Here is a 6000-nt window from a genome sequence, read left to right as displayed (position 1 = left end):
CTTGCAGACAACAGTAATTACCAAAAGCGATGGAAGAAATATCATGCTAGCCTTTGGTCGTTTGTGTTTTGACATTTGCTACGTGCTTGCTTAACAAGGATAAATACAACTGCTTCAGTTGGGTGTGAAAACGCTAGTCGGGAAAATATACTTCTAAAACGATTATTTAAACATGAACAGGCGACGCAATAACTTACAGTAAATGGAGGCCCTATGTAGGCCTAATAATTTTTGAGAAATACATCCATATGCCATGCTTATACAGTTTCTTCACTGCGCATAACATGCAATGACAATTCTAAGGAGTTTTCACTGTGGGGATTGCAGGGTTTGAAGCATTGAAAAGCAAAACAAAACAACAGTCGGGGTTTTTAGAATGACAAGAAATTATCAATTAAATGGAACCTTTCTGGCATTTTCACAAACGCGATAACAGTGTACCTATTGATGTATTTTTTCGTTTTTTTCAGCTTAAAAGGCACAAAAGCTACAAATGATATTAATATGCAGTGGCCATTGTTCTTCAGTATTCCAGCCAAAAAGTCGCCGCATTTGAGCTCGTATTGATTATAGCTAGTGCTCAGTCAATTTCTGGGTAAAAATACTACTAAGAAGCTTGTCCTTTGCAGTAGTGTATGTTTGACGGCTGTGGGCCTTTGGTGTTGCTTTTATAATGAAGGTGAGATGAATTTTTTCGACACAATTTTTCTGCGACTTTGTACTCTTTTTCAATGTATGAAAACTATTTTACAATCCTATTTTGCCACATGCATTGAAAACTGCACTTTTAAATTTTCAAAATTACCAATTCTTTCCTGGACAACAGACGGTGTATCCAGGGAAGATAATTATAGTTCAGTGCAGAATTTACAGCCTTGGCTCTCTTCCTGGGTTGACGTCACAGTTTTCTCATGAATATGGAAATACATTAACATAAAAACCGAGAAGGCCATAAAATACCCTTTGGCATACTGAAACAAACGTTACACATAAGATTAAATGAGACACAAAAGTGAAGTTTGAAGGTTCGCATCAAAACATACTGCAGCTACCCTTTAAGGGCCGACAAGGAAAAGTGGGTTACCTCATTATAGTTAGATATCGTAATACAGTTTGACGGTGGCGTATCTAAATTTAAAGCCGCGGGGGTAGAAGACGGAAATATAATTTTAGAAAAAAAAATAAAAGACATTTTTTTCAGCTGGGGAATGTAAAATAAATTAAATCACTCATTGCAAAATGCATTTTAATGTCGTTCAGGACTGCAGTTGATACTATCCCTTTAAACAAAATAAAAACAAATTATATAGTGTTACTGAATGGGTGATTGCGTATAGTGTTACTGAATGGGTGATTGCGTATAGTGTTACTGAATGGGTTATTGCTTACAGTGTTACTGAATGGGTTATTGCTGTTAGTCATCTGTGATGTTTTCCTTCATTAGCAAGGACAGCCACATTGCTCTATAGTCGCATCGAAATGTATAGACTTCAAGGGCAGCTGCAATGGAATTTTTTAATACAAACCTTCAATGTGCACCTTGTATGTCATTTAACTTCGCATTTCACAGCCTCTTTGGTGTTTTGGGGAAATGAGTATTTCCATATTTATAAGAAAAACAGTGATGTCATCTCAGGAAGAAGGCTTCAATGTTGAAATTGAAGTTGAAGTTGAAAAATCTCCAGCATGATTATTTTTAGATTTTGCTAAAATATTTTTTTCTTCTTTAGGTACATATTTGCTGTTTGGGTATCTAACAATAAGAAATCAGTCAGACCTTTCTCATATAAGTTTTTCAGTGAGTAAATTCTATATTCTTAATTAAACAATAGTCAATTAAACAGAAAAGCCCATGCCCTGGAATATGACTTCCGTAGATGACATCAGAACAACAGTGCTCTCAGTTTTCCAAGAAATCATGGATAATTTGATAGTTTAAAAAGTGCACTTTCGAAAAATACTTTTGACAAAATAGGGTGCAGTTGTGCTGATGTCATTTTAGGAAGGTAGACGTTGTTTATCATGGGGATTCTGTTAACACTCTGAGCAAAATATTCTTTCTTTGAAAACATTTGTCAGAAAACTTTGGCAAATTGTCATGAACCGAAGCAACTAAGCACCAAACACAAGAAAATATAAGACCATATGTAATAATGTATAATTCTTGTGATTTTGGTTAAAATAACTGTAATTTTCCTTCCTGGAATGACACAACTGTGAAACTTCTGCTCGTAAAATATGCAAATGTTCATGAACTCTAAAACACAAAATGCCCTTAAAATAAAATGAAAACAGGATCTACTGGAACACGAAGATATTTTTACAAGGACTGCGTTATTTTCTATTGCATGACGTTTAGGGCTGAAGTTGTGCAGACACCTCGTATACGTCAACAGTACAGTGATTGACGATAGATAAGCGCAGAAATAAGTGCGGTGTCAACTGGGACAATGTTAAAAAAACTGGTATAAAATATTTAGGCCACTTAACGGTGCATTTCTGTTATGGGCAATGGAGGTAGTGGTTTAGGAAATTCCAATGGTAGACATTTCACCCGTGTCAATTTTAGGTAAGCGTACCACCTTGTGGGTTTCTCGGATCAAGGTACATGTGGCAGTCTCCTTCAGGCCTGTCAATGGCACAATCGAGACCAGATCCCTGTCTCCTTGAGAAGTTTCAGATAACGTCAGAGTGAGATGTTCCTTAATGGTCTGGCTTTTTCGAGGGCGTGGTCGTTCGTCTTCCACAATGGGGTCCAGTCCGGTCGGTGTGCGCATCACTCCTGGAGATACTGTGTTTACCATCTTACTCCCGGAATCGGACCCTTTGCGTAGTTTCTTTTTACCGGTAGAAGTTGACCCTTTCCGGTGAGGTCCTCTAATGGGCTCAGGTGAAGATGGCTCTGATTCCTCCTCGGTATCTTCGGATGGGACCGCTGACTTCTTCCGGGGGTTGAGGGTTGACGCTGTTAGGCTGAGAGACCGGTCCATCATGTCGGCGAGGCGGGAGTGGGCAGCCTCCTCGTCGGTGGAGGCCTCGTGTGGGTAGGCGCGCTCCTCTGCCTGCTGGCGCTCCTGCCGCTTCTTCTTCCTCAGGTTGTGGGCCCTCAGCTTGGCGTTGAAGATCTCCTCCTCGTATTTCTCGGTGGGAAGGAGGACCCGGTTCTGCCGCTCGATGCGGCCGATGTTGCGAAGGAAGTGTCGCACCTCCCAGACCTCGCGGCGGTACTTGCGCAAGAAGTTCTGGAGGGCCACGTTCAGTCGCTGGTGGCGCCTCTGCAACTCGGCTTCCTGGGAACGGTTGTTGCACATCATCAGCATCTCCGCTTCTTTGCAACCGAATTTGCGCTGCTTGTATCGAAGCTTCGGCGGCAACATCCAGCTATTGTCAGCCATTTTAGCTGGACTGAATTTGACAGGGACTCAGAAAAGCCTTTTACACGAGCAGTATCAGTAACGAACACAGCTTGGATTATTCCTTCATTGTGAAAGCCACTTTTCCTAATGTTACAGAAGGGACACAATGGCGCTTGTTATTACGATGACAATGAACTATACGCATCTGTGATTTTCGTCGTTAAATATCAACAATAATTTAGAAATTAGGGTAAACTCTTCACTTCTTAAGTGCTCTCAGAAAGTAACACATATCGAATTGGAATGCACGCAATGCGAGGTCATTAATCAAAATCTTTGCTTGTTGCCGCCCTAAGCATGCGGTACGGGTTGGGAATGTAACGAGCAAAAAAATGCTACAAAAATATTCGTAATTTTTTAAGGTGACCAGAAAAACTTCAAAGTTGGTGATGATGAATCACCACTTTGCCGTGCGACTTAGGTCACACGATATGCACTCTAACAGTAGTGGGCTTAATTGGAGCACTTGAAAAAACAGACCCGACATACGGAGAGTATTTTTGGCTGCAGCACGAGAAACCACTCCATCATTTCAAGTGGCCGCCTACTACTTATTAGTTATTAATTTCATTCATCGAGTGTGCACTTTGACCTCCCAATATACACTACATGTACAAATAAATAAAAGGCGTTACCACGGGGAAATCCATCGTAAAATCGGGAGAGTTTTGAAGGCTAAGCAATGTGATTGTTACAGAGTCTTATAATCGCGGAGTTGGCATGAGTAACCCTCAGTAAATTGTAACAAGACTACAAACACCTTGAAGTTGTCACAGGGAAGTAAAAACAAAACATTCTAGCAGAAAATTCAGTAGAAACGTTCGACATCATATCCAGGCAGTACACACTGTACAAAGTGGGAACTCGGTAGTTGACTTTACGGTGGTGGCCTGTTTAGAGAAATGAACACTCACCGGGTAAAACATTGAACTCACTTTCAAGTCGTTTTGAGTATTCCTCAGCTCAGACAGGAATACCACCGATCCTCCAAATGGTAAAATGGGAAACGAAATTTATATGTGTTTTATTGCAGTTTTAATTTCATTTTTTTGCCGACCGCTCCTAAATGATTAGGCCAATTTTGGAGACTCAGCAACAGAGGGGGAAAAGATGCATCGATATCATTCATAACAATCTACGGCAGGTCATTTGCAAAATTTGGGCAGGTGCAGAGATTACGGCACCGTGCGTGAAGTTTCCCACAATCTTGGCATCCACAAAAGAGAGGAAAAGATAAGTCAACAATGGACGCCACATCCTTGATCCTGCAAATCCAGCCCCGGAGCAGACTAAGGGAATTAACGGCAACTGCATGAAAGGTCTACGAGGTCTGATGGAGGATCGTCAAGCGGGGAATTAAGATGTTCCTTTATACGCAAGAGGATTTGGAAGAGGGAGATTTGAGGGAAGGTTGTCTTGTTGATTTTTCTTGACGATTATTTTGAGACTGTGGGAACCGCTGGGGTCGGGCTTGGCTTATTATCTGTTGTGAGTCCAGGATTGTTCAATGGGGAGGAGGATGGGGTGCATGCCAGTGCATGAGATCACATACTGCAACTGGAACTGCGTGACAATAATTTTGGAAAGAAAACTTAAGGAAAGAAAATGTCAAACTTGCTTTAAACTGGGACTTATTAACAATGGCCAGACGAAATGCTTGTTGGTAACCCCAACACTCAGCCCCAGAGCATACATCTCCTCATCCACCCTTTGACACATACAGGTATGCCGTTACCATGACGGCACGTGCTATCTCTTTTTAAGTTCTCCTTCAGCAGGAATAATTTTAGCCGTTGTAACGGAAACCAACGCCATAGGGCCTATGTGTCTTGTAAAATGGGGCACAAAAGTTTAGATGCAACAAAGATGCTTGCATTAAAGGTGCATTTTAATGTGTATGATACTAAAATATACAAATATATTTCATTTATGTAAGTGCATTACGGTGCTTTTTTCACATTGAAAATATTTTTCAAAAGAAAAAATGAATCTCTTTAAATTTTATTTTGTACAATATAAAGTAGATGCAACTAAATAATTGAAAAGTGAAACTTTTTCATAAGAAAATGTCTTTCGTGTCAATGTGATATTTACAAACTACATCGACACTGCCATTTTTGTTGTTACATGTATTGTCTTCGGGCCTTTTGTCCACATTAAACCTGTGCAATTGTAACAAATCTTTGGTAAATTTGATTGCTGGAAATTACTGCAATAAATCTATCATTTATCATCTCCTGACATATATTATGGTAGCTGAATTAAGCACAGCCTATCTGGTTCGTAAGTGTCTTCGTCACAAAGGCAGACGCGCCACGATTTGCAGGCTCCCATTGGACGATCGCTGAAGTTGCGCGTTAATTTCCAGTTCCACGGTTCCATGTAAACGGCGATCAGTGCATGTAACTCTACGTGCAGTGCATGTGCGTGAGCGTGGTTAAAATTGAAGTGACGTCACACTTACGAACCGGCATTTCTCTTCCACTACCCCCCCCCAAATCTGGAGGGAATAGCTTTGTATCACCAAACCAAATAGGAAGCCTCCAGGAAACGGTTTGTTCCCAAGTGCAATCTCCAAGTTAGA

This window comes from Acanthaster planci, linkage group LG01, assembly GCF_054643075.1.
Source record: "Acanthaster planci isolate LZ-2023a linkage group LG01, COTS_SCS, whole genome shotgun sequence".
In the NCBI taxonomy this organism is placed as follows: domain Eukaryota; kingdom Metazoa; phylum Echinodermata; class Asteroidea; order Valvatida; family Acanthasteridae; genus Acanthaster; species Acanthaster planci.
Note: the sequence above shows the minus strand (reverse complement) of the source record.